The sequence below is a fragment of the Oxyura jamaicensis genome, chromosome 10 (genome assembly GCF_011077185.1).
Source record: "Oxyura jamaicensis isolate SHBP4307 breed ruddy duck chromosome 10, BPBGC_Ojam_1.0, whole genome shotgun sequence".
NCBI lineage: Eukaryota > Metazoa > Chordata > Aves > Anseriformes > Anatidae > Oxyura > Oxyura jamaicensis.
This window is the reverse complement of record NC_048902.1, coordinates 21,285,831-21,302,610: the sequence shown is the minus strand read 5'-3', so window position 1 is coordinate 21,302,610 and position 16,780 is coordinate 21,285,831. Positions and strand designations below refer to the sequence as shown.

General features: G+C 57.4%; 1 protein-coding gene across 2 annotated transcripts in view; it reads right to left on the bottom strand.

The window, feature by feature from the left end:
- FRMD5 (FERM domain containing 5) overlaps positions 1-16,780 on the bottom strand; it is a 76,027-nt gene that overhangs the window by 17,302 nt on the left and 41,945 nt on the right. The window lies entirely within an intron of this gene.

Sequence of the window (16,780 nt, the reverse complement as noted above, 5' to 3'; positions counted from 1 at the left end):
CGCAGGCACCGCGCTGACTCTGCCCCCTCTGCCCAAGGACAGGGCCAGCAGCGAGGCCCCGTGCCCGGGTGTGCCCCAGGGGGGCACTGCTGCCAGCAGCGGGGCCGTGGCCCCCAGGGGAAAATCTCAGCACCCCCGGCACGGGTGGCTGCTGCAGCGCGCTGGTGCTCGGCCACTGGAGCAGGTCGGTGGAGGGCTTGGGGCAGTGGCAAGCAGGAGAAATGGACACAGCAAGGAGAAGAGGGCTGTGCTGGAGACACGGGGTGTGCAGTGCTGGCCCCAGCCCCAGCTGCAAGGAGGGAAATGGGAGAAATGGGGGAAAAAGGGGAAATGGGGGAAATGGGAGAACCAGCCCCTGCGCCAGGTGGGGCAGCAGAGGGAGGGCACTGGTGCTGCCCAGCCCTGCTGCTCCTGGAAGACCACGATGTGATCACCAGCGTGATCCCACAGAGCAGGCTGGGACTTACTTGGTCACCAGGCATTTCACTGAAGGCTTAAAAAGTTCCTGTGGCTGCTGTGCTTGGTGGGACCCAGGGAGCGGTGCCGGTGGGACGCAGCCCTACTGCCCGTGCTGCCACTGGGCGGGAGCAGAGCCCAGGGCTCATCCTGGGCTTTGCTTGATCTTTGAGCAAACAGAACTGTAAATGACATGCAGTAGGGGTCTAAGTGCTGCACACACCTTGGAAATAACAGGGGTCAAGGAAACGTGCGTGGGGCAGCACTATACCCACTGACACAGGCTAAAACGCTTCCCTTTTCTTCAAAGAGCCCGATCTCACTGCTGCAATTATGCTCTGCTCTGCCCACAAACACATACAGCAGTGCCCTGAGGGCAGGACTTCCAATCTAATAGAAGGTTGAAATGGTTAATTAGTTGTTCAGACTCACTTAAGAGAAGTGCTCGGTAGGCAGCGAGCAGCCCAAGCACCTGGCTGCACGGTGCCGCCGGGGGCCACCCCCATCTCCCTGCGCCCACCCTTGCCGTGGCGGTGCCCCCCGGCCCCGTGGACACCGAGGTCTGCGTCCCACCGTCACCCACCTCCTCGCCCCTGCCGCACCTGAGGACTCCCAGCTGTGGACGTGGGCGCCGAACTCGGAAACCCGTGGCCTAGATTTTGCTTTATTAATAGGCTAATTGAGGCTCCGCGAGCACCATTCATCACTGTCAGCCACCGCCCGGTACAGGCTGTTCGCACTGCTCGGATACAAGGGCACAAAATGCAGAGGAACAACGGAACCTGCCAGCAGCCGGATTCCTTCAGCCTGACTGAGAGCAAGCTGTGGTTCTTTACTCACACAACAGGCTTTGTTTGCTCAGAGGGAGAGCTGAAGAAGCAACACGGAGCCCGAGAAGAGAAACTGCAGCAGCATCCTGTGAGCAGAAAAGCAAGCACCAGAGCTTTGCTCAAGCGTCGGGCCCCGGTAACCTTCCCAGATCAGCCGCTGCTTGTGCTAGGAAGCCCGGACCTCCTCCCGCAGCACCACATTGCCTCGAGAGCAGCACTGCGTAAAGGCTGGGGTTAGTTTCTTCTGATAGAAAAGATTGCTTCTCAGTCTGAATGAAAGGAGCGTTGGGCATGGCCGCAGAGGTTAAAAGACCCGAGCGTGTAACAGAAATCACAGCCACGCCAACGAGGACACGCTGGCGCGCTGCTCCGGGCCGTGTGGGGGCTGGCAAGCAGAGGCAGCCCTGCAGCTCCTGCCTGCTCCGGGCCCTGCTGCGTGAGCGCTGACTGAGCTGCACACCCTGCTACGGGCACGAAAATGCCCGAGGAAACTGCAAGAAGTGACTCTAGCTCGACAGGACCAGCAGAGGAGATGAGGTCCCTGCCGCAGCATCACGCCCCGCACCTCCCGGAGCCGTTTTTCACAGGAATTTGCTACAGGCTCTTCTCCCTTTCCCTGCCCGTGTCCCACATTGGAGCTAATGTCTGCGCAATGTTTTCCTCTGCGATTTTAACACAAAGAAATCGCAAGGAAGTGCAAAGCAGGCGTCCCCCCGTCCACCGAAATACGGTTAAGTGTAAAAACGCAAATGGCATTACAGGGGAAAATGTTTTCTCTTTGATCTCTCTAACTTGAATTAAACATATTCTAAATTAGTCGTTATGAGGATGTCTTTCAGGAAATTATCCGAGCTGTCTTTACAAATCACAACTTGAAAGAGCTGTCTGTTGCGTAATATCAGCTTAAATATTCTCTGTTTTGATCCTTATGTGTTCTTATAAAGTACAGCTTATAGCTGTCCTAGCGTCTCCAAGTTTTTTGAGGCCAGCCTTTCAGGGCACCGCAGCCTGACGGCAAGACCCGAGTGCCACCTCCGGCAATCCCTGCTCGCCCTGGGAGCGCCGCGCCGACGCCACGCAGCGATATTCCCTGCTGGCACTCCTGCTGATAGCTGCTTTTCTGTCTTAAACCTCAGTTACAAAGTTGAGGAGCTACAGGTAAACACCGCATCGCGTCCCAGGGCAGCGTCACCACGCCAGAGTTCAGTGCTCCCGGCGCAGGCGGGCTCACGGAGCCGCGGGGGTGCCGGCAGCCCACGCCTCGCAGTGCTGCTGCGGGCGGCTGGCTTCGGCGAAGGATAATGCAGAGTGCCAATCACTGGCGGCGTACCACGCGGCACTGTTCTGATTCATAATAGTGCCTAATTTGGCCTGGTCTCGTGTTAAATGAGACGAAGGTGTGCTGCTGGTTGCAGAGGGCTGCATCACGGCACAGGCGCCCCGAAAACCTGCAAACCCGAGGGGCTGCCGCCCGACGGTCACACCGCACTGCCGAGCCGCAGCACCTTGCGCCCGAACGCCTTCTGCAGAGTGCTTGGCCCTCCAAGTCTTAATTCAGATTTTACCCAGCGATTACTGGAAGAGGAATTCGGGCATCAAGCCGAGCACACAGGCTGGCTGTCCACGGACTCACCCAAGGGTGCCCAGCAGTGTGTGCCGGGTCTGCGTGCTGCCGCAAACCCTGCCCGCGCCACGCAGCCGGGTGGGAGAGGAGCTGGCGAGCAGTGGGGACAGAGGCCGGGGACTTCTTGCCTCGCAGCCTCCCTGCCTTGGCAGCCAGCAGAGGATCCCCATGAGGGCTGCCGAGCATGCTCCCCACTCCCTGGGGCGCTGGGAGGCTCAGCCAGCCGTGAGACAGCAGGGCAGATGAAGGATGGACAGACGGACGGATACGGGTCTGCTGCTCCACCGGGGGAGGAGAGGTGCAAGGGAGAACCCTGTGCCACGAGGGTGCCTCGGGGTCCATCCCACGAGGTGCTCATGGATGCTCGCTGGCAGTGCAGGGAGGATGGAGATCTCACCACTGCTCATGGCCTCCACGCCCAATCCACTTCGAGTCTTAAAAAAAATGCAGAAATAACGTTTACACAACTGCGATGCTCTTTTCTGCATAAAGCAAACACGATCAATAGCTCACCCGGGCTGCACGGGGGTCGGGTTCCACATCTCCGTGTTCCTCATCAATCATTCACCAGGGGATGAAAGCAGGATTAGAGGACTGCTGTTCGAGCAAGCACCGCTCTCCTATCGGGTACGGCACCCTGCTGGCACGCAGGGCCCCTGGCACAGCACTCGGCAAAGCAGCAAACCTCTGCTGCTCCTCTGAGGAACATCCAGGGGTGAAGCGAGCAGCAGCACGCAGGCAAGCACTGTTGGTACAGAAAGGCACGGATCCAAAAGCAGAAAAATCCTTTTGGAAAACCACAGCAACTGAAAAGGGGAAGGAGGCGGTCTCAGCTTCAGGTGCTGCGCTGTAAAGAAATATAAACCAAACGCCTGGCAACAGCAACTAGGATGGGTCTGGGGAGCTGGTCACACCACAGCGGGACCCTCCTGGGGTTTTCCAGCAGCAAACCCAGCAAGCTGCTGCTGTGGTGGCTCACACCTCTCTAACAAGGTTTATTTCTTGAAAGAGGTCAAAAAGCTTCAGTCCTGACCAAGTTGGCCCCAGGCCTGCTGCACGGCAGTAAGGATGCTGGCAGCCCGTGTCCCGGTGTCCGCTCCGGCACATGCAGAGGAGCCCACGAGCACCTTGTCAGGAGGAGAATTTACATCGTAACATGTTTGTAGGATGCAAAGTGCACAACTCTGACGTGTGACACCCGTTAGTGCGGAGCAGCTTTGTGTGAAAAACAGAACTTTGAAAAGCAAAACAGAAACAAGGCTCCCGCAGGGAGGTAAGCGCCAGCACTACCAAACAGAGGAATCCCAGATGATTTTTAAACTTTAAGGAGATTAAAGTAACCTTGCATTCTTAGTTTTTCCAAGCTCCTCAGCCAAAATTAGGGTCATCCACAGCTAAAATAAAATGAGAGTTAATAATAGCAGCTCATCTGCAAGTGAGCAGCGTTCCTCGCTTCTGGCAGGAGCGTGTCCCGGCCCACGGAGCACCGCGGTCCCTGCAGCACGTCCCTGAGCCCTGGGAGCTGCGGCTCCAGAGCCGTGCCCTGGCTATGGGGAGGGACGAAGCCGTGGGGAGGCTGCTGGCTGCTGTCTCCTTTCCTCTGGCGAGACCCCCTGCTGGGTGCTGGCTCAGCACCACGGCTGTTGCTGAGCACAGAGGCGCTAGCACACGGCACCGGCGTGCTGCGGGAGCAGCTGGGAGCCCCATCGCACCGCGAGGGGTGCCCTTGGCAGAGCCCTGCAGAGACCCAGCACGGACCAGCCCAGGCTCAGTGCTTACCAGTTAGAAAGCCAGGTTTATTCTCGTGGGCTTGGCAAGCACAACTTCATCATCTCCAGGGAGAGCCGGAGCCACCCCACGCTTCCAGCCGGCACTGCCCGACGGACCGAAGCTTTGCACTGGTTGCAGCGCTGCCGTCTCGGTGCTGCACACACACAGCAGAGGACTGCTGGTGGCTTGATGGTCCCCAGCCCATCACCAGCTGGGCACAGACACTGCCAGAGGAGGCAGCCTGGCTCCACGGCACCTTCCCTGCCAGCTGCCCAGCCAGGGACGGCACCAGAACCAGAGCCCAGAGCTCCGCCGTTCCCTTCGCCCGCCCGGGGCTGTGCGCATGTCCTGCTCTACGCGCTTCTGCGTGTCGTGGTTTTATTTTGTTGAATTACTCCTCCGAGCAGCCTGAATGTGTTACACTTCATCATTTAATAAATTATACAAAGCTGTACTACACAGCGGCTGGGAAACTGCTCACCCATGCGTTCTGTGGCAGAGATTCAATTAACCACCACCACGGCACAGCCCGGCTAACGAGCACAGCAGACGCGGGGACCTGTGCTCGCTGGTCCCCAGGGCCAGACGCAGCCTCCTGCAGACAAGGTCTCCCTTCCCACCACAGCCTGCTTTGTAACGGGGATGCACGATGCCATGCAGGCGATGGAGAGGTCTTCAGTGTGTGATCTGTCATCCACCGGCCTGTTGCTTCTTTGGCTTATAACTGATAGATTCTGCAAAACCTCTGCTCAGGTACCACAACTCATTTTCCTTGTTTTCTCCACAGACCACCACCAGGCAGCAACGGCGATGGGCAGCACCTCGTGCTGCACCAGAGCCAGGGGTGCCCGAGTGCCCTGCCCGTGCTGGATCCCCGCTGCCGGCAGGGACGCACCAGGCTCACATCGCCCTTCGTGGCCCACCCACCAGGGCCACGGGAAGCGGCCGTGCCGGGCTCCTGCTCCGTGTGTGTCCCCAGGGCCCCCCAAAGCCCTGCTCCCACCCGGGCAGCACCGGCGGCGGCCAGCCCGGCCCCCGGCAGCGTTCACCCTCCTCGAGCTGAAATGCTGAATTTCGGCACCCGCTCCGGGGATTAAGTGCAGGATTTGTGGAGGAAATAGCAGCAGCTGAACACAGCTCCTTTCTGCCCGACTCGCTTCTGAAAATCTCATTGTGGAGATGGCCATTCCTCCCTGCTCCACGAGCTTAGGAGAAGATTATTTTTTAAAGGAAACTGTCAAAAAAAGTCTATTCTACAAAGTGAAGTTGAAGCTTAAATCTCTTTGGCAGCAACATCTGAGCTGGGAGAGATCAAAGACCCACCAGCTCTGCTGCCAACACAAGGAGATTTTTCCTAGCAATTTGATTGCAATATTGTGGTTTAAATACCACATTTTCAAAATTCTGCATTGTATTGTAGGAGCCTGGGATTTATTATCCTCAGACAAAGTTACTGTTCCATTTGCAGGCAGGGCAAAGTCCTCCTGACAGCTCTCTTAGCCCTCAAAGTAAGCCGGCACCTCATCTGTGGCATGGGGAGAAAATGGGCAAAAATGTGACTGAAAGTGGGCAAAAATGTGCTCGAGACCGTTCACATGCAGACAGGAGGGAGCTCAGCAAGCCCCGTCTGCAGCAGGGAGCTGTGGTCCGCCAGCCCCCAGCGGGGCACTCTCCTCCTCTCCTCGCAGCCTCTCCCCTCTCCCCTGAGCATCCTCGGAGGTTGCCGGTGAGCGCATCTTCCAGGTGTGCATTGAGCGCAGCAAGAACGACATCTGAGACCACAAATCCTGCCCTGCTCATCCCCTGAAATCTATCTAAGCGTTTGCCGTGCAGGCACACGCAGGGACAGGTGCCCCCTGCCCACCGCCATCTGCTGCCTCGGAAAGCCCCTTTGCAGGGAGGTCACCAGGCAGCCCAAGCTGGGATCACGCCGTGCCTGGTGCTGCGAGCAAGGTCTCTGCTCGCCGACCTCTGCACCCACGCTCTGCTCTGGGCTCTCCCAGACGGCCAGAGGGCAGCGGAGCCGTGCCGCAGCTCCTGGCACCGCAGCGTCACTGCATCTGCCCACGCTGCCCAGCGGGGACTGAGGGCTGCTGTGCACAAAGGACATCTGGATGGCTTCCAGAGGCAGCCCCAGCGAGCGGGGAAAACGGGGATGGAAGGCAAGAAGAAGGCAAGGAGGGGCAGGTGGCTCCGCAGGACTGCGGACAGGGGGGCTCCGACCCAGGGGAGCCAGGCAGAAGGCGCAGCCCTCACCACCACGGCACTCCCCGACTCACTGCCGGCAACGCCGCCGCTTCCCTGCTGAAGCCACTTAGCAAGGGGGTACCAGAGCAGATTTAACCCCCGGGGACACGCAGCCGGTGCCCCACAGCCGGACCTCAGCCCCCCAGCAGCAACCATCAGCACCCCCACGGGGAGACAGCCAGCAAGGGGAAGGGGCTCGATTTAACACCGAACTGTAATCCTGGTGTATTTATAGCATGTGCATTTTGCTGCTAATTCCCTGTTATTTGTAATCCTTCTTCCTAGCTGACACGGTAATTTCTGTCTTATCACAGGAGTTTGCTCCAGAAGTTTATGAAGCTGGTGAGAAGGAAAGTTCCCAACGAAGCGACTTGGCAGCATTAAGCTCCAGAGGACGGGTTCCCTGCCTTAACCCACACGCGGGTTGTTGAATACCTCCGACGTGCTGCGGTATGCGAAAGGTCCTTCATGGCTCTCCATCACCAAATTCCAGTCGCTGCAGTTTCTGCTCACGTCTCCATTTCATAAAGACCCTGATTTGGGACGGCGAACAAGACAGCAACCCCCCCTCAGCCGGGACCAGCCCTGCCTGTCCCCTGCTGTGCCCGCGGAGGCGTCCCCCTTCCAGCGAGGTGTCCCCGCAGGGACTGCCGCTCTCCCCGAGCCCCGCAGCCCCCAGCCTGGTGGCACAGCTCCCACGGGACCGACCGGGTGCCCGCAGGTCACACGTGGGTGCCCAGGGGACCGGCCGCGGCCACCCCGTGTCGCACAGCGCCCGGACAGCCTGCTGCTGGCCGCACCTCCCCAGCCAGCCCAGACACAGCGATGAGAGCTCCTGCAGAGGCACCAGGCACGGCGCCGCCTCACTTCAGGCAGCGGAGCTGGGAGCTCGGAAGTTTTCTCTCTGCCGAAGGCCCAGCTTGGCAATGCGTGCAGGAGCAGTGGGAAGCTAATGCTGCGTGATGGAGATCTGCGTCCCCTATGGCAAGTCCGAGTCCCGAAGCTGTATTTAATTTTTAAATGCAAACTCCATTGTTACTTTTGCTTATTTTTAGCGCGATCTGGACAAGCTCCATCCAGATGAAGCCTCCAGCTGGCTCACCCCAAGCACTCGTCGGGGCTCTCCCCGTGTCCCAGGCTGCGATGTGCAGCGGGCGATGCCCCATGCCTGCGGAGCTGGCAGCAGATGGGGATTTTTCTGCACCAAAATAATACAAAAATGCAGGGGAGGAGCCCAGGCCATCACATAAAGAAGCTCAGCCAGTGGCACACTCCAAAGCTGCTTTGGCTTTCTGCCAGTCCACCTGCTCACGGGGGTGCCGGGGGACCCGGGTCTCTCCCCGCTCCACGTTAGCCATTTCTTCCGTCCCCAGGAACCTCTCCCCCATGTCCCCATCACCAGCCACCGCACCAGGACACCCCAGCCGCCGGCCGTGGTGACACCCTGGTGGCACCAGCACGGTGCTACCGCGGAGCCTCCCCCTGAGGCTGCACGGAGCGCTCCTCAGCCTGAGCACAGCCCGGAGCGAGGCACGCAGCAAGGCCCAGTGACTGATGACATGTCGCCTTACATTTAGCTATTTATTGCTGCTGTGTAACGTTCATGAATTAAATTGGGAATTTATAAGTCTGTAATTCAGAGGCACTGAAAACCTCCCTCCATAAAAGCAAATTGGTTTTTCCTATAACTCAAAGTCACTTTTTTCATTGATGCAAGCCTGGAGTGGCTCCATGTGTGCTCTCGTTTAAATTGGCACCCGTTTTCCATAAAGCATGCAAAATATTCTTGGTGCGACTAATTCTGGAATGCATTCTTTGGCGGCTGGTAACCATGTTCAGAGCGACCATCTGACGACGAGTGTCGCTTTGTCAGAAAGACAGCCCTGCCCGCTGCACGCACGAGGAGCAGACGCCCAGGCGAGTCGTGCCGCGAGCAGCAGGCGGGAGCTGGAGGTGCTTCAGCCACGGCTGCACTTGCAATGGCTGCACGACCACGGGGACAGCAGCGGTGCCCAGCTTTGTGCTGCAAATGAAAATCTGGACCGCTGCACCTCCAAATCCACACGGGAAGCACCTGAAGTCTGTCCCTGGGAGTCAGGCTGGCCGTAGGGCAGCTCCAACAAACTGCTAACGGGTCTGTGGACCTGAGCCGCGCGCTCCCACGGGGCCCCAGAGCTGAGCTTTGCACTTTGTGGTCAGCTGCACACGCAGCTGATGAAAAATAAAAAACCAACCAAAAATATAGGCTGTGTGTGCTGCTCACAGCCCGGAGAGCAGGCACCTTCGGCTTTCTTGGCAACGTTCCTGCTGAGCAGCTCGCTTTTCTTCAAGCAACTGAATGCAGCAAAAAGCTCACAGGAGAAAAAAAAAAAAAAAAAGTATAAATGGTTCATAAAAAATTTACTTTTCATGAAAGTGAAGCGAGGCGCTAGCAGAAACAGAGCAGCAGTTAGAGAAAGGCCCGGCGAAGCCCAGCTGCTCTTCTGCCTCACCCTCGGCCATCCCAGGGCACCTCCCGAAAGCTGGCACCCCGACGTAAAACTAACGCTGAGGTTTATGACTTCTTCCAGAATTATTTCCCTGAAAATAAAGTCATCTGTGCAGCCTCCTGGATAGAGGAGAAAGTAGTACAGCTAATGCATCTAAAGACTGAAGGAAAAAAAACCACCACAACAATAAAACAACAACTGAGGGCAAATCCTGATTTCATAGAAGTAAGAAATTCAAAACCCTGATTCTGAACCAAAACTAAAAGCAGGGTCAGGAGCAATTAATATTTAAATCTCCCTGAATCGCAGCTCAGTAATAAAGACTGTCACAGAAGGAACTGACAAATGCAAGCCTTGTGATTAAGGCAAAACAGATCTTATTTGTGTGCTACAGAAATGACCATATGTGGAATCCTTTTGGGAGACTGTAATCAGTCAGATTAACATGATAATGAACTCTGATTTACTGAGCAATAGGAAGATCTTTGTCCTCAGAGACACTGCATTTCTCACTGAATATTAAGAAAGATGACTTTTTTTATAACCACAGATATCACTTGAGTGCAAGATTGTTAATCCTCCCCAAAAGGTGATTTCACAGGGAAATGGAAGAGAGCAATTTTAAGACATAAATGATCTACACCGATATAGGGGCAGACAGTGAAAACTTTCAATAAACCTGGCACTGCCTTCGGTAGGAAGTGAAATCTAGGCACAAGCAACGCGTGAAGACGATGTTATTTCACCTGTAACACCACGGAACGAACTTCGGGTAACGCGCAGGGCACGACGCAAGGAGCCCCGCAGTTTCTCTCCATCACCCCCCTCGGTTAGAGCAGTCCCTCTACACGGGGTGCTTTCTTCGTGTCTTTTCTGGAGCAGCTTAAATTGGAGGAAAACCCTCTGTGAACCCTCCTTCCACAGAGCGGGTGGGGGCAGGCAGTGCCAGCATCCCCCTGCTCCATGCACACCGGGGGGGTCCCGGCCCCCCAGCACACAGGGACGGCTCCAGGAAGCTAGAGCGGGCATTGCTGGGTGGCATCTTCATATAAAAATGATGAAGAGGAGAGATTTGGCAGAGGAAATGCCCCCCAGCATGGGTGCAGAGGTGCAGACCCTGGCCCTGCAGGGAGGAACGGGGCAGGCAGGGGCCGCAGGGCACGCAGCGGGACGTCCCCTGGAGGCACGCGCTGGTCTGCACGAGAGCGCTGCCCACAGCTCCCCTGGGCACAGCCCCTCTGCTGCGCTGTCTGAGCAAAGCGAACCCGCGGCGTTTCCATCCCAGGGAGAAATAACCGTGCAGCTCTTGCAAGGAGTAACTCGCTGCGAAGGCAGGTTAAAGGGCAGCTCTCATCTTCCCAGCGCACAGAGCGCTGCCTGACACCCGCCGAGCTCTGACGGGAAGGAAAAGCTCGGAGGGAAGGCTCGGCTCTGGCCGCTGGGAGGAGGCCTGGCAGCGACTGCCGCCCGCCAGCACGGGGAGCGGGGCCGGGGCGCTGGCACGGTGCCCCCGGGCAGCTCCAGGAGTGCTCCCATTCCCAGCCTGGGCTGCGCACCCGGACCCGGAGCCACACACGAGCCTCCCCAAACCCCGTCCCCTCCAGCCCCGGGCACCCGTCCACGTTCTGCCCTGAGCTTCCTTGGCACACCAGTAACTGCAATTAACACCTAACAGCTCAGGTCCAAAACGAGCCACTTGACTCCAGCTGGCTCTCAGGTGGTTGTTTAATTCAGGGAATCTCGGTTTTTGCCTTTGTTTCCTAGAAATGTTTCTTGGCAGCGCAAGACGCCCGCGGGGCCGCCGCTCTCCCCTGCCAGCCGGAGCGCTCGGCTCGGCTGCAGCCCGTTTGCTTCCCTCCCAGGCTGCCTGGACGGAGCTCACTTGCTCCCCACTCGTTTTTTCTCTGTTTATCAGGATTTTAGGATCCAGGAGAAGCTGACCTGGACCCACAGAACAGCCCCAGGATCACTCTCTTGCACACCACATGCAGACCCCACGCATCTGCCGATACCTCTGTCCCCTGAAGCTTTGACAGCACAGCTCCGCACAAGGAGCGCGGTGTTTACAGACGGCTGTGGATTTCAGAAATTAAAAGGAAGAAAAACTACTTCAGCTGACGTGTGGTTTTACTTCCAAGGGCTGGTTGGCATAATATCAGGAACAAGCACAAGAAGTGATGCGTTTGTCATCTCCACAAGGCTTTTTTTTTTTTTTTTTTGCCTGTGGGTTTAATGTCTCCAAATACATATTCATTTAAATGCAAATTTCTGGTTTCACCTGGGACCCAACCAAAGCTTTTGCTGAAACGAATGCTGTACTTTCCTATTTACCCTCCATTCCCCCTGCTTTCTTCTGTCCCTCAGAGCCCGTACTGGTGACTCGGACCTTCAGACCTCACCGGGAAGAAAGCACAACAGGGGAAGGGGAGGGAGACCCAGGGCTGCTGCTGCTCTTCAGCACGCTGCTCACTGCTCACCATGCCATTTTGGGCCATTTTGGGCCATTTTGCTGGAGAAAACACAAAAAGCATGAGGCTGCAGAGGGCTGAGCCCAGAGGAAGGCTCGCCACGGTGCACTTGCACCCAGCAGGGCACTTCCAGCTGCAAGGGGATGGAGCCTGGGTCGGTTGTTGCCTTTTTTTTTTTTCTTTTTTTAAATAAAGAAAGCCCAAAAAAATGTCTCAGTCCTTCCAGCCAGCAGTCACATGCCAACGTCACACACGACCTTTTTCAGATTAACCCAAGAGGGCAAAAAACATTTCCTTGGTAGTGTGATCTGGGGAATGGTTATGCGGGCTGACATCTTCCACTGCGAACACCCACAGGCCACGGCGCGGTGGTATTTTCGGAAAGCACGTCAGGAGGCTCCAGGCCGTTCTGAGCTCGCGGCAGGCACCCGGGGGGGGCGTTTGCCCCTCGCTGCCCACCCCGGCCCCCCGCCTCCCCCCCAGCACCCCCCGCCTGGCCGGCCGCGGGGGCGAAGCACAGCTCAGCTCCTACAGAGGCGGCACCGCACCTGCAGCTGCACCGGGAAGGGCCGTGGGGAGTCCCGGGAGAAGACAAGAAGCCCTTTGCACAGCCCCGAATCCTGTGCTGAAGCAACAACGCTCCCTGCGAAGAGGCCACGCACCAGAAAAGCAAACAAGAAGCAACCTTCATTCCTGGAAGCAAAAGCACTTTGTATCATGTTCTGTAGAAGAAGTGATCTAATCCCTGCTAATAACATCACAGGCAGTATATTTCTTTCATCACCACCTCTAAGAGTCTAATTCCACACGTACAGTGGGCACCACGCGCACAGTTCCTGAGTGCTCAGTGCTCGTGTGGGTTCAGATAATGGCTGGGAAGGAAACGAGGCCCAGGCTCGCTGCATGCTAAAATCCAGCCGCGCTGGAAGGATGCCTTCACAGCAACTTGTTTACTTTCCATATCAAAAAAAAAAGACAGAATAAAGGATCCTTAGCTCCACTCGACAAAAAAATGTTTGACAAAGCATCGCGTTTAGAGATGAGAAACAGTGAGACGGGCGGTCTGACATTTTAAAGAAAGGCTTTTGCTGCCTGTGCACAAAAGACGAGCGGCGGCAGCCCTGCGCGGGGGGAGCCTCTCGGGCTCCGAGCCCCTACGGCGCTGCAGCCACCGCCCCCGGGCTGCGCAGCGGAGGGGAAAACACAGGATAGGAAGGAAGCACTGCCACATCGCAGTGGGTTGAAGAGCAAGGGTGGAAACAAACCCCCACCACAGAAGGAGAAAGCCCTGTGGGGCAGGAGCTGCCCCCCACGGAGACCCCCGGCCCAGCTCCAGCACCTCCTGGAGCAACCCGGAGCTGAGGCACTCAGAAGCAGCAGCGCCTTTGGAAACTGCAGCGGGAAACAACTTGGCCGAGGTGGCAAACAGGGCTCCGAAATGCCAGGTCCCAGGTTCCTGCCCGCTGTCAGCAACAGGCGGCGCGGGAAGAGCTGCGCGGGGAGCTGGGACCTGCCAGCTGCAGCCGTGACATTTCTGCACAACCTTTAGTCAGTACAGTTATAAAAGTTCTCGTGATTGAATTCCCACATTTTATATCGTACCTAGGAGTAACGCAATCCTGCCTCGGAAGCCACGAAGATGTGGGGCACAGCCCACGGGCACCCTTAGGGCTGCTGCTCCCAGGAGCGCTGCGTTTAGCAGGCTGAAGGGGATTTTGGCAGCTCACGGCTCTGTTCCCGCAGCACATCCCTGCACTGCAATCACTCTTCCTGCACGGCCTGGCCAGGCTGCCCATCGTTTATGTGCAAATTAAAGACCCCATCTTTGCAGCTCTGCGCCCCCGGCGGGGCCGGGTACCTCGCTCACCCAGCACGGCGCTGCAGCCGCACAGCGCCCTGCGAACGCGGCAGGGGCAGCAGCATCCACAGGCACTGCACTGCAGTGGGTGGGGAAGTGGCTAAAAGCCAGAAACCGCGGGTGTCCCGGCCAGAAAAGGCCTCGGACCTCTGTGCCCACCTCCCTCCCCAGCCTCTGCCGGCTTCTGCTCACCTGGTGAGCAACCACCAGGCACGGAGCTCGCACAGCAGGGCCTGGCCTCAGCAGGGCTTGGGACAATACTGCAGCAGAAAGCATTACCAGGAGCTATGACTAATGCCACAGGAGCGAGCAGAAGCACTCCAAGTCACTGCGATTTTCAAGTAGAATTGAAATCCAAAGCATGTTTGCATTCTGCATCATTGTCCGCTTCGTGCAGTGCTGAAAAATCTGGGCAGTGGTTTCTCCAGAGATGTTTTAAAGGACAAATTCTTGCTTCTGCTGGGCATGGCCCAGTGGCTTTGCAGCGATGCATTGTGGCAGCCCAGAGCTCACCAAGGCCGCGGCTGACCCCGGCCATGTGCCCGGAGCACGTTCCCATCCGGGGCTGCCGCTCGCTCCCAGCGCCTCCAGCAGAAATGGGGCCGTGGCACTGGGACAGGCAGCTCCGTACAGGCACGTGGCAGCGTGCTCTGACACGTGGAGACTTCGGGTGGGCAAACACCCCTCAGCCCTTACAGCTCCCCCTGCCCGAGCGACGTCCCACGAGGGTCCTGCCCCACGCGCTCCTGCTCCAGGCTCCCAGCGCATGCAGCCCGCTGGTGCGGAGAGCCCTGGCAGCACCCCGACGGCACCGCACCAAGCCCCAGCACCAGACGTGAGGGCTGGGGCATGGCTGGGGCTGTTCCCAGCCCACAGCTCCATCCTCCACACCCCAGAGCACTTCCAGATGCTGGGGCAGTGCCTGGGAGCGCCCCAGGAGCGATGCCAAGCACAGAGACCCGGCTTTGCCAGCCGCCTGCCCGCAGAGCGCACAAGCCCAAACTTTATCACTGGTAAAAAACAACTTCTTTTGCAATGCTGAGAAGCTCAAGCGAGAACAGAACAGGTCTTTGCTCTGCTCCCAGCACCCCCTCTGTGTTCACTGCGGTGGCCTGGACAGCCACGACAGCCTTGTGTGCTTACCCACTGCTGCCTGGCAATGGCATGAGCTTGAAATGCTATTTAGAGAGAAATTAATACCGAGAGCTAAAACTAATCCCCAGAAAGACAGCCCATGGCTGGTCCACATGCTCAGCAGAAGCTGGATTTTTATAGAAACCTGAATTTTAGGTCAGATTTCCCCTGCCGGCAACAGTTCACAAGAGAGGCTGCCCATGTGCACCCCTGCAGGACGCGGTCGGGGCCCCGGACACCCCCTGAGCACCCATCAGGGGCCGACCTCAGCACCCACACCTGGGGCTCCCCCTTCCCGGTCAGGGTCTGTCCCCCCCTCAGCCCCCGTGCAGGTTCTTGCCCCCGGCAGCAGAAGCAGCTGCAGGGAACCCAGGTGCCACCCACGGCCCTTTGCGTTTGCGATGAATTCAGACAAATTACTGATGAAATGATGTCAGGCAGGAGGATTACTCATGTTCGTGTAGAAAGGCAGTGCTTGAAGCCCAGATGGCTGCGTAAGCTTTACCGCAGCCGGGCTCAGCGGATGAGAATTGCACAACTTAATGGAAGGAGACTTCCGATCGAGGGCTTGATTGAAGCTAATGCGAGCTGAATATCTAAACACGAAACACTAGATTACTTCACCAGTGACAGCTCAATAGTAAATACAGACTTTTTCTGGTCTGCTCCCCCAGAGCCTGCCTGCCGCAGTGCACTTTTACACCGGCAGGTTTGGGTGCCAGGGGGTGAGCGTTGCCTTCAGGAAGCCTGGGGATGGGATGGCACTCTGGTGGAACACCTGAACCCATCCCAGAAATCAGGGGGGGGAACAGGAAACAAAGCTGTGTGAATCTGGCATGCAGAGGAACAGCTAAAGGCTCAGCCCCTTGAGTAAAATGAAATAAAGGAGATGAAGATGCAACTCAGTGCGTTGACTCCTGAGCTTATTTTAAAACACAGGCCCTGCAGTAGAATTAAAAATAATTACCGAAATGAAGCCTGTGTGTGCCTGCACTACCAGATCCAGCTATTTCGTGGTGAGGACAGATCAGCCCCTGAAGACGAGCCTCCCTTGGCAGTGGGGAGGACGCTGCTGCCCCAGCAGCCCGGGGATCGCGGCTCCCCACTGCCACGCAGCTGAGGTCTGGCTTTGTCCAGGTGCTGCCGTCCCTCCTCCGCAGCGAGCGGGTGGCCGGCACCTCGCTGCCCCCCACCACCGCGGGCAAAGGCGCTGCTGCTCTCGCAGCTCCGTCACCCCCAAATCACCGTACTGTCACCCCGGTGGGAAGGGAAGTCACACTGCCACGAGCCGCCGGCTGTCCCCGGAGCCGTGCCCACGCACACCCAGCGGGGACGCCCAGCGGGGGAGCACCGGCACAGCCCTCTCGCAACACTGTCCTTGCACTCGTGCAGGTGGGGCCAAAGTGTTCTTCCTCGGCCCCGATGGGAAACCTCAGGTGGTGACGAGATCGAGGCTTGCTAGCGCTGGTGCAGAGCTTTCCTGCCACCCGGCCAGCTCACGGCATCGCGGGGCGCAGCCCATGTTTGGAAAGGAAATATTTTTTTTTCCAGGGTGGAGCAGCGGCAGTGTTCGGATGCACAAGGCACAGACGTTGTACGGGGCGTTGTACCGAAGTTTCAGCTGACCACAAAGTTTCCCATCCCTGCACACGCACACAGCTGCACAGGGAGAGGAAAAGTTCTTCAAAGGAGCAGTATCTGGGAGAAGCAGGCAAACATCATCTTGCAGAAGCCTTCAATCTTGCAGACTCGTGGTGTGCTATTATTTGGGAACCCAGCCTTTGTGACTGGCTTACCTGGCCAAAAATCAGCCCCTGCGAAAGCCTCCCAAAGCCAGGGAGATTACACCTGAAATAAGTCTGCTCTGCTTCCCTACAGCTCCTGATGTACAGCCCGAGATCCTC